Here is a 14,881-nt window from a genome sequence, read left to right on the forward strand (position 1 = left end):
TGGGGGAGAAGATAGTGAGTTTCCACCTTGCTCTAGTGTGCTGAGCAATCAATGTGAAGTGAGCTAATGTGTTAAACATTTTACAATAGGGAGGTAAGAGAGTAGTAGCTGATCTGCAGCACTTATTTGTTTATACAACTAATCAATATCTCATTGTTGATTTTATATAAAAGATATAGGGGAATCCATTTCCAAAGTCATGCTTACCAGCAGTGGTAGGTTAAGTGTACCTTAAACCCTGGTTGGTTTTCAAGCTATGCCCCCCCATACACACATTTTTTATGAACATGCATAAATGCACAAGTTGTTTTGTACTCTCCTTCATGATTTAAGACCATTTGAACTGGTATCACAATCTACTAAACACTGTACCTATCAGTTAAAGCCATTTGAGTGTATGAATCCCAAATGTCCAATTGCAACACAACATGGCCACAGTAAAGTATTCAATTCTGCTTTACACAAATGTACACTAGTCCTGCAAAGCCAGACTAATGACTATTTATCCTGATTATGACAGCAGAGTCAGCCATTTGCATCAGCAGACAAACAAAGTAGCCAGTAATTATAGTCTCAATGTCGACTGTATATACCACAGAGTCTAAATAACTTGATATTGAAAGCAGGGTCAGCTATTAACATCCACACATAGCCCCACCCCCAGCCATTTTAGCTCCATAGCTGACTCTGTACACCTCAGATATGTGACTATGGTAAGAATAAATAAAATAATAATTACAGACACAGTTGTGCATTTCATATTTATTACACACATATTACTCCAAGTACTCCAACGTAACTCATTCAAATGTAAAGTAATACTGCAAAGTCAGGCAAAATGCACAGTAGCCCTGCAAAGCCAGACTGTTTAAAGTGATCAAAGAAAAAAAGGGTAAGTTAGTTTCATCCACAGACAATCCCCATCCCCACCCAGTGGATTTAGCCACTTTGCTATACACACTTTGAGTGTGGCAAAAAATAATATTGTTAAATAACCAGAAACAAAACTTCAGGGCAAGGCCACAAAGCACCAATGATAATCTAACAAATGAAAAACTTTGCAAATGCCTCCACAGGAACCAATTCTTTGTTACTGTCTGAGCGCTTTCATCTCTTAAGAACAAGACTTTCTCACGACTGATTTACAAATACCCAGAACCTTTTTATATCTTTGAGAAAATCACATGATGCAAATTATAAAACACGATCATGTTGATTTAAAAAGAATACAAACATTTGAACTGAAATCTTTGAATACAAATTCTTAAAATGAACATTCTTGAAATAAAAATGTTAAATGGATAAAAACTTTAAGCATTACACACAACAAAAACTCATGTGGGGACAAGTGATTTCAGTTTCAACATTAGGTAGAGTAACACAATTTCATTCACATCAGGATAAACTTTAGCATTTAAATGAAGCTGTCACAGAGTTCTTATGTGATAAAATGTGTTGTACCATCAGCAGCATTATATATTCTGTCAATTATGAACTGCCACTTTTTAAAAGCATTACACTTGATAGCATGTCTAAATAGTGCATTGTTATAGTTCTTACTTTTTAGATCATTTATAAAAACAGTCACATAACATGCATAAAGCAACAGGTTCCATACTAATCCCGACACACCTTTTCCCAAAGCACTCATGGCCGAACATACTTATGTGAAAATGCTGTTTACTGAAGCAGCATTTTCACGTAAGTATGCTGTTGTGGAGACTGTACTACAGTGCGGATAAGGGAAGATTCCCTTTTCCCCACTGTAATGCAGTCTCGGAGTGAGAATATTAAAGTAGGGGGGTGTGGGGGGTACAGGAAGGCATAGCCCCCCTGCATAAATGCTTTTTTCTTTTCTTTTTTTACACATTTTAACAAAAGTGCTTTTTCAATAAAAGTGCTTTCGTTAAAATGTGTTCGGTGATGTTGGGTTCGGCTATTGCAGCTTCATGCAATAGTCCTAGACCCAAAGCAACATATACTATGACTTTGGTATTGCAATCACATATACCTGGGCATGGGATAGTATGTCTACACCCTTGAATCATGATGTTGATAGTTTCAAAAATGAACCTGCACTATAAACAATGAACACAGTTGGACATGCTCCCTATTTTATGTTGTTTAGTATTTTCAATAACATTTTTGATGTTTCTTCCTCTAGTAAACACAACTTTGGGAAGATTCCCTAATTCAGTTTTCAGCTCGTTAGTCATATACTTGTCCCAGTTATTAAAAATAATAGATTGAATCCCATGGGAATCTGAAAAAAGGAGGTAATGAAAGGCTTACTCTTCATCAATCCCTTCTTACCTATGCAAACATCATGATTATGTAACATGGGCTTAAACTTAGTTCCTGTGTTACTGATAACTACAAAACCTGTCTAGTTAACAAATTCACGGGGATAGCTCCTGTTTAAGAATGAAATAAATTCAGATACAAAGTCTTTGGGCCAGAGTCAATAAAGCCAACACTAAGTATACATTAAGTGCACACTATATGGATTCAAGAGCATTCTTTTCACATTTTTTGTGCTTTCTAGTCACTCAGAAGATTATACTAAGTGTACAGGTAGTCTGTACTTTGTGTTGACCTTTATGAATCCCTGTCAGTATTTAAAGCTGCAAGAATATCAGTAGGAAATCTAAAATTAAGAGGAAGAAGGTGAGAGTTATGTCTCTGTTGTTTGTTCACTCAGAATGGTGTACACTTAGTGTAGGTGTTATTGAATGCCAGGGTTTATCTCTGGAGATAAAGCTGAATCATCTGCCCTCTAACAATTTCTTTTTTTCTTTCTAAATGAATGAAAAATAGAAAAGGTTAGATACATAGCAGAAAAGCTACATTTTTTAAAAATAGTGTTCTGATATCTATCGTGTTCCCTGTCTTTAAAAACAGTGACATCCAAATTGTGTAATCTCGCACACGAATATACATAAGTGAAATGGAGAAAATCTGTTGCACCTTGAAGAAGCTGAAGAAAATACTCCAACATGTCCACCATCCCAGCATAGTTTTATGGTATGATTTCTGAATATATCTATATTTGCATATTTGTGATACTTTTATATATGTTTTAAGTTATTTTTTAAGTCAGGTAATGATGTCATGAACTGATGTCTATTTAAATCATTTGAGTGACATGTGAGATGACTGATGAAGTGATAGGTATATTGCGAAAGCGCTTACCGTTGTGTTTATTTGATTTGCTGGTGTGCATTTTATTAAAGTTTTTCTGGTTTAGCTGTGGTGGATGAGCACTTGCTTTTTCCACAGTTATGTCCACCGTTCTTACCCTTAATAAAAACATGTTGTCCTGGTATCTCAAATACAATTGAATGTATAGCATGAATTCACTAACAAAACTGAAGTTTTCTTCCCATTTTAAAATAATTAGGCTTGCTTATAATAGAGCAAATGCTGTTCCTATTGCTATTCATATGTATTGTTTGTAGTATTTCCCTTCATATTGTACTAAATTGTTTTTTAAAACTAACTCCATAAAAGTTTCCACAAAACAGATTTGATCAGTACTTAAATCTGTGTATTTGAGTACCATTTCATTAAACCACATGAACTCAACATCATGAGGTATCACTGTATATAGCCTTGCGGTATCAGCCATAACCAATAATATGGAATCATAATACTGAAGACCTGATAACTTTTTTAAGAAATATTGAGTCCTTAACTCTATGCTGACATCCATCTAGAACATTCTTAAGGACCTCTGTCTATATAAACAGCCAAAGGTTTAGTTACTAAACATCTATATGAAACAACGGGTCTTATCCATTCTTATGAATTTTGGGGATACTGAACACAGTTATCTTGGGATACAACTTTTAAAAATGACAGTAACTCAGATAAAACAATTCCTTGAAACATTAAATTCTTCTGCACAATCTTAATATGTCTATAACTGATGTTAATTTTGTTCAATGAAACTCTAGTATACAAATTACTATTAGATAACACTGACATTTTCATGGAATAGTCTACTGTTCATAGCCACAAGCCCCTCCACCTTTATTGGGCTTCATATTCTGGAGAATAAATATGTGGAATAAATTTAAAATTTTAAACATAGAAAAGAAATACAAAAGATGTGCAATAAAATAAAATAAATTAAAGTAAAAAGAAGAGAAGAATACAAAGCAGAGTGCAAATCCAGCAAAGGGAAATAGTATAAATATAATAAACTTTCTGTATCAGTTAGAGAATAAAAATAAACCCCCTGTTGTTAATTACATAAAGCTGTTTTTCACCATCCATCCAGATACCCTTTTCCCATCTTTTCACTCATCATGTTGAGTAAGTGTTAACACTGGCAGATGACTATCCATTTTTTAAAAACTTCCATAATTAAGTGTATAGTTTATTCAAAGGTTTCTGTGTTACTTTGAATAAAATATGTATGTGTGATATGCTTTCCTCTCATTTATATATATATATATATATATATATATATATATATATAAATATATATAGGACTATCTATGTCTGTGTATATGTGGGTTTATATGATGTCATTGAGTTTTCTGAAATGCAAAATTCATATTTTCGAGACCATTTGATCATGCTTCTGGAAAGTCAAAAAAAAAACAAAAAACAAAAACAAATCTACATTTTTGCAGGATGGGTAAGTCCTCCCTTAACCCCTTGCAAATTATATATACCAACTCTGAGACTGTAGTGGGGAAAAGGTAAATTCCTTGATCCCCACTGTACCACAATCTACACAGTGTTGCTTCAAAGGTGAGTTTACCCTTTTCTTCACTGTAGTGCAATCTCAGAGGTAGTATTTATAATTTGCATGGGTGTGGGTGGTGCAAGGGGGCTTACCCCCCCTGCAAAAATGTAGATTTTTTTTTTAATATTTTATGTTTTCAGACACTCAATGAAATGGTCTTGTAGTATGAATTTCGAGTTTCCAAAAACTCAATGAAGTCATATAAACCCATATATGTATATCTATATTTATTTATCTATACATATAGATATATAGATACATATACATAATATATATATAATAGAATTTAAAAAGCCGGTCCCCCACCCTACTTTTGTAGCACTGCTGCAACATCATCTTATAATGCTTTCATGTTGTGAGGGTTTACTCTAGCATACACCCAGTTCATGAGTTTGCCACTAGTTACCCTCACTCCCTACATATTCTTTTCTGCAAAATCTCCAGCTGTCTTGCCAATCTGATTCTTTATAGTAGCACTTATTAGTATTACCAAAACATTCATATTCACTCTAACCCCATGAAACCTGTGTGTTTGTATGTATGTTGCTGTAATGTGGCATATAAGTCAAAACATGAAGACAAAGGGCTTGATTCCAAAAGCAAGTTATCACTTTCACTGATGGCAGGTCTTTTGGAACATGGCCCCCTGTGCAAGCTTGTTCATAGACAGGCCTTACACCAAAGTAAGTGATTTACAATGAGAGCAAGCCTTTCAGAATCAGGGCAGACTTACACTGAGAACAACTCCTTTGGAGTCTGGATCAAAGAACAAAGAAAGCTGCCACTGATACTTGGCATGCTGTTTTATGGCTTTGAGAGATAATGAATGCTATTTGCAAACATTATTACAAAGTATAAACATAATTTCCTTACTTCTGTAGAATGCATGTATGTAGAGGTGTCTGCATGCATCATAATAAAACTAAGTAGACAATTTTTCTGTGACAGAATGGGTCTATTATTTGGGGTTACAGTGGAAATAACAGTTTGCTTTTTATATTTTATGGCGCCAAATTATCCTTGAATACAATCTGCCCTATTACTTTGCTGCTTGTTATAGACAAATTACTGAAAGTGGTTGTAACTTAGTAGTTTGGGGAATATATCTATGTGTAGCAGAGATTCCATAAAAGAGACAGTTCCCCCAATGCCCATCTGTGTACCACTAATGAGTCATGGACTCAGGTAACATAGCAGTTCTTACAGTTGCTGATTTTCCCAATGCATTTGGTTTTGTGATTCTCTTTTTCACCTGTGATGAAGTCTTTAATTTGAACCTGACTAGTTCTGCCATGAATTGGGCAATACACTCCCGAATTCAGAAATGGGAAAGTTGCAAATAGTAAAGCTGAAGCAAAGAGGACCCTTTAACAGAGTTATGTTGATGCCTTGACAGCATGTTATGAAAAAGCAAAAACTCATTTGTGAAGGGCACCCCACACCACCCCATGCTTAAATATACCAGTGCCAAGGTCATGCAACAGTGGAGAAATTAAGGTTTCCACTGTTGGTGATGTGTTTTCAGTGAAACACTTTCAGTGACATACATTACAGCTGACAAACTGAAATGATTGTGGAAACCAGTAATTCAGAGACAAACTGGCTGTGATGAGGAAAGACCTCATTATCATCTAATTTACATATGTTTGAATTACTTGATAATTACCACACATGCTAGTAAGCACTTTGTTGCAGTAATCACTACTGGCAACATATGCATTTTGTAGACAGAGGTATCCCGTTATTCACTCCCTCACACACACACACACACACACACACACACACACACACACACACACACACACACACACACACACACACACACACACACACACATACACACACACACACACACCCCACACATCAACAAACCTCGGTACAAGTACAAAGACACACACACAAACCCCAGTACATCAAGTACAAACACACACACACACACACACACACACACACACACACACACACACACACACACACACACACACACACACACACACACACACACACACATGCACACAAGTGCACTCACACACACTCACACATACACATACACAAACACACACACACACAAATACACATAAAACACACACATTTGATCACACTCATGCACACACTCACCTGTTCACTACACCACACACACGCATGCACGCACATACACACACACACATACACACACACACCACACACTCTGACAATATATGTCTGTAAATTTTCAGCCACTTATCTCTAACCAGATCCATACCTCTCAACAGTTCTGATTTTCACAAAATGTCCAGATTTTTGCCTCATTGTTTTGGTCCGATCCTCATAAAACTAATGATTTTCTGGTACATCATTCAGGATTGAGGTCACTAAAGAATAATATAAAAAGAGACTCCAGCTTCATTTCTTTCAGAAAATTCATACTAATGCAACACCTGTTATTTCTAGCAATTCTAGCAACTTTATAAGTTTATAAGAACAATATTTTAAAATCGGTCCCTGTTTTTGGGCATTTTCCTCCCCGTTATTTTTGTCTTCATTCAGATTTATGCTTAGCGGTTGAATGGTATGACAGCATCTCACCAATTGAAACTAACGGCCGAACATGAGCTTTGGCCCTATTAATCAACATGGTGGTGGTGGTGATTTGTGCAGCTGAGTGGTTCTGTGAATTGCTTGCCTGATAGAGGAGAAACATATGCTAATTGTCCAGAGTGCCACATTTACATTTGTGGTAGGCCAGACAGATAGCCCACAGTGCTGCTGCACCTCATCAAGGTAAAGCATTTTGGTAGGACTTCCTGTCCCAGAACTGGAAACAGCTACTGCTAGTGGTAAAGAGGCTGACCACCTGTGGTAACATTTATGAATCTCTTGTTTGTGCACTGTTCTGTAAATGTCAGAATCAGACAAACTTCCCTCTTCTAATACATAACTACAGGTACATAGAAAGGAAATTGCTATGTGTGGCAGACTGAGTTCATATGATGTCCTTCTATATCACTGTTGCAGTATTATAAACAGAATGGATCTCCTGCTCAGGACAGCCCAGCCCTTGGCCAGTATACCAAAGCCTAAGATGTTGTATGTGCCAGACTTCACTTCTATGCTCCCCACGCATAATGTAGGGCATAAAAGGGACACAGATGTAGCTACTTAGAACTTCTTTGCTGTCAGTTCAAATGCCAGCATTGTTAGTTGGTCTGAATGCCTTGTTGCTGTGCTGAATATCTAGCAACCAGACAAGTCCCCCATTGGAGCTGGTTTTATTTCATTTTTTTGTTTTTTTGTTTTTTTCTTTTCTTGGTCTTGTATTTTATTTTGCTACCTAGAGTTCATGCCATCTAGGAAGGGAAAAGTCAGTGTGGGAGGCAGATTCCACATAAGGATATTCAAGAATGATGTCTTTTTTTTGGGTGCTTCCCACAAACATACTGCTTGTAGTATCTGTAAGACATTTGTACCTAATTGTACCTAAGGCACTCAGAAGCTGTTTGTCTTCCCTGGTCATTTATCTTGAAAGCCAGTGGCTTAAACAGTTAACCCAGGGTGACATGGCAGAATTTAGCCATGAGATACTACCACTAGGTTTTTTTACCTCGATGGCCCTGAAACCTCCTCAAGGGGTTTCAGTACATGTTCCTCCTTGGACCGCTACCCCTTCTAAATGGCTTAGGGAGCCAGATTCCTCAAATGAGGATTCATTGTCTGATGAGGGCTCATTGTCCTATTCTTCATAGATGCCTTCACTTTAGGCTTATGGTTTTGAAGAGGAAGAATCTGTTAGCCCTAAGTCTCCTACTGTGCTATGGGGACACAATTGCTAGGACGATGGAATACTTTAAGTATTCAAGTGTCTGATATTCAGAGAAAATATTATGAGCTGCTTCAGGTGGATACTCCTAAACCATTGGCAGTTCCTCCTGTTTTGGCTGCCTTGTTAGACAATTTCATTGCTGCTTCCCAAGTCTCTTGATTTTCAGCCTCCTGCTCTTAAGAAACCTGAAAGGTTCTTTAACATTCCTAGTGATTGTCAATTTTTATTTAAATATCCTTCTGCTGATCCTGCTGTGGTGTCATTCTCTTTAGATAAACCTTCTGAGCTCTTGTCCTCTTCCAGCCTTTTGCCTTCTGGTAAAGATAGCAGTAAGAAAGTTTACACTGCTTCTACATTGGCCTTTAGGGCTATTAATTACCAGACCCACATGACCAGGTATGCTCTGGCCTTGATTGCTCAGACTTGTCAGGTTATTTCTGACCTCCCTGATTTGACCTCCCTGATTCTAAAGGCAAATCATGTGCCTTATCTTTGTAGGTTCTGCTTCTCAAGTGGCTTGACACTCTATTAAGTGTAGCTATGATGCTACTGTTGCCTCTTATTGTTGTCCCCATATCAGAAGTCACAGCATATCAACATCAAAGAGATGACAGCTCTGATTCTGGCCCTTCAAGCTTTTCACCTCAGGCTGTCTTCAAGCCCCTTGAAGGTATACACAGAGCACTACAGTGATGTGGTATATCAACAAGCAGGGAGGCACAAAATCTTACTTTCTGTGCAGGATGGCTCTTCAGGCTTGGGAGGTGGCTCTTAGTTATCGGTTAACTTTTCAGACAGTATACATTCCTTCAGACCACAATCTAGTGGCAGGCTCTCTGAGCAGATCCAAAACACAGGCTCAAGAATGGATGCTTCACAGAGACATGTTTCTGGACTTTGCCCATCAATGGGGAATTCCTCAGGTAAAACGTTTTCCCTCCCATCTGAACAAACAGCTTCCACTCTTCTGTTCCAGAGTGCAATGCCATCTGTCATGGAAGATGGATGGCCTTTCTTTTCCTTGGACAGGGATGTTTCTTTATGTTTTCCCTCCTCTTCCTCTTCTTCCAAGACTCCTGCAGAGGATTCAACTGGATTCCCCAAAAATCTTGCTAGTGATTCCCTTTTGGCCAAGACAGCACTGGTTACCTCTCTTAATGAATCTGGCCAGGGGCAATCAGCACAAGTTACCTCACCAGTTGGATCTCCTCACACAGGACAAGGGGTCTCTCATCCATCCTCACTCATGCATGTTACGACTGACACTGTGAATGATTGCTCCTTTTATAGGTTCATAGGTTCATAGGTTGGTACTAGGCTATCAGCCCTAGGGCCTATACAAGCCTAGCCATTACAATTCCCTGGCTATTTCTTCCCACACTATTTACTTCCCTGGACCCCTGTCTAGAAGGGTGACTGACATGATCCCTGGGGTGAATTTCCTTTCTCCCATCCAATCGTCAAGGTTCCTTTTGAAAAGGACCAAAGAGGCACTCTGCTTGGCATGTATGGGCAATCTATTCCAGAGTCTGGGGAGTCTCTGGGTCAGGAACTTATCCCTCCAGCATGTTTTGTTTATTGTGATGACAAGGTTTAGATCCCTGGAGCATGTGGCTCTGAGGGATTGGGATTTCTTTAAGCGTACCATGTCCAACAGCTCTGGGTTTGACATGGCCTTGTATGTTAAGCAAAGATCTCCTCTGAGTAGACGATATGCGACAGAGTAAGGACCAAAGAGGCACTCTGCTTGACATGTATGGGCAATCTATTCCAGAGTCTGGGGAGTCTCTGGGTCAGGAACCTATCCCTCCAGCATGTTTTGTTTATTGTGATGACAAGGTTTAGATCCCTGGAGCGTGTGGCTCTGAGGGATTGGGATTTCTTTAAGTGTACCACGTCCAACAGCTTTGGGTTTGACATGGCCTTGTATGTTAAGCAAAGACCGCCTCTGGGTAGACGATATGCGACAGAGTATAGCTGGAGTTTTTTAAGGCGGTCAGTGTAGGGCATCTGCTTTAGGCCTGTGATTCTTTTAGTGAGGTATTTCTGTGGCCTTTCCAGTTGTTGCAGATGTCTTGAGAGGTACATACCAAACGGGGCATTGTATTCTATAATGGGTCTAATGAGGGATGAGTACAATGGGACAATGACCTCCGTTTTTCTGGATGAAAAGCCCTTCGTGATGAAGTGTGCCACATAGAAGGAATTCTTGACTGTTGTGGTGATGTGGTTATCGAAGGTGAGACCCCTGTCCACCTGTGTCCCTAAGTCTCTTATCAAACTTTCAGTGTTTAGTGTACTGCCACCTATATGGTAATTCACGGATACATGTTTTTTCCCAAAGGGGATAACTATACATTTCTTGGCATTGAGCTTGAGCCCATGGCTCTGGCACCAAGCATCTGTTTCTGTAAGGCCCTTTTGTAGAGTATCCACATCATTTGGGGATTCAATAATGGCTCTCAGTTTGCAGTCATCTGCAAACTTTGTTATCTAGAGTCCCTTAGTGTTGGCCTGTACTTCAGAGAAGTAGATGCCAAACAAGAGCGGTCCCAGGACTGAACCCTGAGGTACTCCACTTGTCACTTGTCTGGAGCTGGATTTGGAGTCGGCTACTTTTACAGTTTGGGTTCTATCAGTAAGCCAGTTAGCAACCCATTGGGTGATGTAGGGATTAATGCCCAGCTTAGTAAGTTTATCTATGATTCCAGAGTGGGGGATGGTGTCAAAGGCCTTGGCAAGGTCTAGATAGGCTGTGCGGAGCACCTTACCCTTGTCCATGGCTCTGGAGACTGATTCGAAGAAGTCAATCAAGTTCAGGAGACAAGATCAACCCTTCACGAACCCAAACTGGGTGGGGTCTAGTGTTTGAAGGTTGCCAATGTCTTTGTTTATAATTTCCATGATAATACGCTCCATGGCCTTGCAGATAAGGCTTGTCAGACTGATGGGACGGTAGTTTCCGGGATCCAAGATGGATCCCCCCTTGTGGAGTGGGATAACTGTAGTTGTGCGCCACTCAGTGGGCATGAAACCTGAGGTGAGGCTATGATTAAACATGACACTTAGGTGAGGTGCCAGTTCATATTGTAGTTCATGTAGTACACAGCCCGGGATGCCATCTGGTCCCATGGATGCTGTATTCTTAGCTTTGGGAAGTGCGTTTTTTACCTGTGTGGCCGTTATTACCGGAATTTGGCAATCTTCTGGTATTGAGATGGGCCATTTAGGGGGTGAGAGGGGAGTGAAGTTGGCACTGAATCAATCTGCCAGGATATTGGCAATATCCTTGGGATCAGTATATTTAATGCCATTCTGTTTTAGCTCAGAGCAGATCTGAGCATTGCCATTTAGATTCTTGACATAGTTATAGAATGCCTTGTTGTTGTCTTTGGAATCTTTGGCAATTTTATTTTCGTAACTAGCTTTGGAGGATTTTATGAGGGATCTCAGTTTCTTACTGAGGCTGGTAAGGAAGTTTTTTGCATCCTGGGATTTTCCTCTTTTCTGCAACAGTTTCTTCCTTTTGTTGTAAAGTTTGTTTATGGCAGGGGACCACCAGATTGGCTTCTTTTTTTTTGGATGAGAGCATCTTGGTTCTATTTGGGATAGCACGATTTATGCATGAGTGGATGTGCTCGTACAGTGCCTTAGTGTAGGATTCAGCAGTTGAACTTTCAGCTCCCATCTGCATGGGTGTCATGAAGTTTGTCACTTCTGACTTGAGTAGCATGAAGTTGGCTTTGGAGAAGTTTTTTATGGAGGTTTCCTTACTGGGAGGTGGGGGTGGGATGTGGATGTTAAGTGTGATTAGCTTATAGTCAGACGTGACTAACGAGGGGGTGACCATAGGTGTGGAGCATCGATTTCCCATGTTGGTAATGACCAAGTCTAGGATATTGGAGCCCCTGGTGGGACTATGGATTAGTTGATCCAGAGCGTTGGAATTTATGAATTCCAAGAACCTTTGGGCAAAGGTGTTGGTACATGAGTAGCTTTCCCAGTTAATGGCAGGGTAGTTAAAATCACCCAGTATTAGGGTGTTTGGTTCTATCTTAATATTTTCCAGTATGTTTAGAAAGGTGTAGTGAGAATCTTGGGGTATGGTGGGGGATCTGTAGCAAGCTACAATTTGGATTGCAGTCTTACCTAGTGTTAGTTGCACCTGGAGAATTTCAGACGCATTGTGTTGGGCAACTAGCCTGGTGGTGTGAATATCCTTGGTGAATATTGACACTCCTCCACCTTTAGTGTTTCGGTTCTGCTTTGGTGGCTGAAAAGTGTGGCAAGAGTTGTAGCCTGGTATTGCAGGGGTGCTCTCTGGAGCCTTGAACCAGGTCTCAGTTACTGCACAGATATCGATGTTCTCCATTTTTAGGAGTGCCTCGAGAGAGTGCATTTTGAGGTTTAGACTTCTAGCATTGAGTAGCATTACCTTCAGATTTTGATTTTTTCAGCCTGCAGATTCTGCTTCTTTGCAACATTGTACCTGGAAGACTGTTTTTTTGCTGGCTTTCTGCTTAGAGGGTTTCTGAGCTTCAGGACCTTATGGCCATTCCTCATTTTTTGTTTTTTTTTTTCAAAGGGGCAGGGTGTCCCTTCATACTAATCCTTGTTTTATGGCCAGTTTACTAAATGAGTTGTCCTTGAATAACTTAGCACAATTCCCTTCCTTTTTCCCTTCTCCTCAGCCTGCTTGTGAGAGGTTTCTGCATACCTTAGATTTACACAGACAGCTCAGGCACTATTTGAATAAAACTAAGGCCATTCATAAGTCTGGCCATCTGTTTGCTTCCTTTCATCCCAGGACATTGGGTTTGGCTGTTTCTAAGCAAACAATCTCATCCTGGATATCTAAGGTCATTTGCTTTTGTTATACTTTTCATGGCAAGTGTCTGTCCACTTCTGTTACAGCTCATTCCACTATGACTGTTGCCTCTTCTGGTGCCTTCTTCAAGGGGTTGGACACTAATTCCATCCTTGAAGCTGCTACTTGGTCTTCAGAGTATATCTTTACTAGGCGTTATAAGTTGGATATGGTTTCTAGGGCCAGACCAGGTTTTGCTGGAACCATTTTATATGGTTTTGTTGAGGGCTCTTCTGAGCTTTCCACCTCCCATTCTGTTTCTTGAGCTTTTTAATATCCCTTTTCTCTAGAATACTGCAACAGTGATATAGAAGGACATAGTATAGCTGTGTAAACTCTTACCATACAGCAGACGTCCTTCTCTCCACTGTTGCACTATTCACTCCCTCTCTCCAACCCTCTCTTGTTTGCACTGTTTTTTGTTTTAGATTCCCTTCACGCTGAGGGTTCCCCTTTTTCTTCAGCATTTTTTCCTTCAGGATACACATGGATTCCCTTGCCCTTTGGAGACTGTTTTCTTCTGGGGCAATTCAATTCTGGGTAGCTGTGTCCATACGTCCCTTTTGTACCCTACATTATGTGTGAGGAGTGACGTATGGAGCATACAATATCATTAGGCTTTGGTATACTTTCTGAGTGTTGGGCTACTCTGGGTGGAAGACCCCTTCTGTTTATAATGCTGCAAGAGTGAACAGAAGGACATCTACTGTTATAGTAAGATTTTATATAGCTTTACTTTCTCCACCACAAGTTTTTCAATGCCTGATTCTCATAACTTACAACATTAAGTCTTCCATTTTTACATTTAATAAAGTAATACTGATAGCTATCAACTATAACTACTCCCATAACAACAATATAAATAAACCAAAACAGTATACTTAAAACTCCAAACATAAGTAAAAATAAATAGCAATAAGTTAACTAAAACCTGAGATAAGCACTTTTCTTGCGTAAACATTTTGTTAGATGAATCCAGTATTACATTTTCAACAGACTTCTATATCCTTTCCTCATGACATCATAACTGAAACAGTCTGATTAATTAGTATCTTAAAGACCCTATCTTTTAGTATGAGCTTAAAGCTCATGCTATTATTCATTCCTCTGCCAATGATACTTCTTTTATATACCCTAGCATTCTTATCACCTCCTCTGATTAGGAGTTTTTTATCGACAACTTAAAGCATAAATTTAGTATATCCATTATGTCCAGCAAGATGTTTATAAGGTGTTTTGTGGGGGAAGCCTTCTAATGATAGCATAACTGAACCCATAGATTCACTCTTTAATCTTTCTTTTGGTCCTGCCTTTATAGAATGCATTGTGTGTCGTAGACTGCGCATAGTAAAACACTCCTTCACTTCAGCAACCAGTGTAGATTTTAAAATGATATACATGGCCAGTAAATGGATGGAGAAGACTGTCTGTCTTTGCTTTTTCATCTTTTCATATTTTT

The sequence above is a fragment of the Protopterus annectens genome, chromosome 1.part0 (genome assembly GCF_019279795.1).
Source record: "Protopterus annectens isolate FY-2018-M chromosome 1.part0, PAN1.0, whole genome shotgun sequence".
Lineage (NCBI taxonomy): Eukaryota > Metazoa > Chordata > Ceratodontiformes > Protopteridae > Protopterus > Protopterus annectens.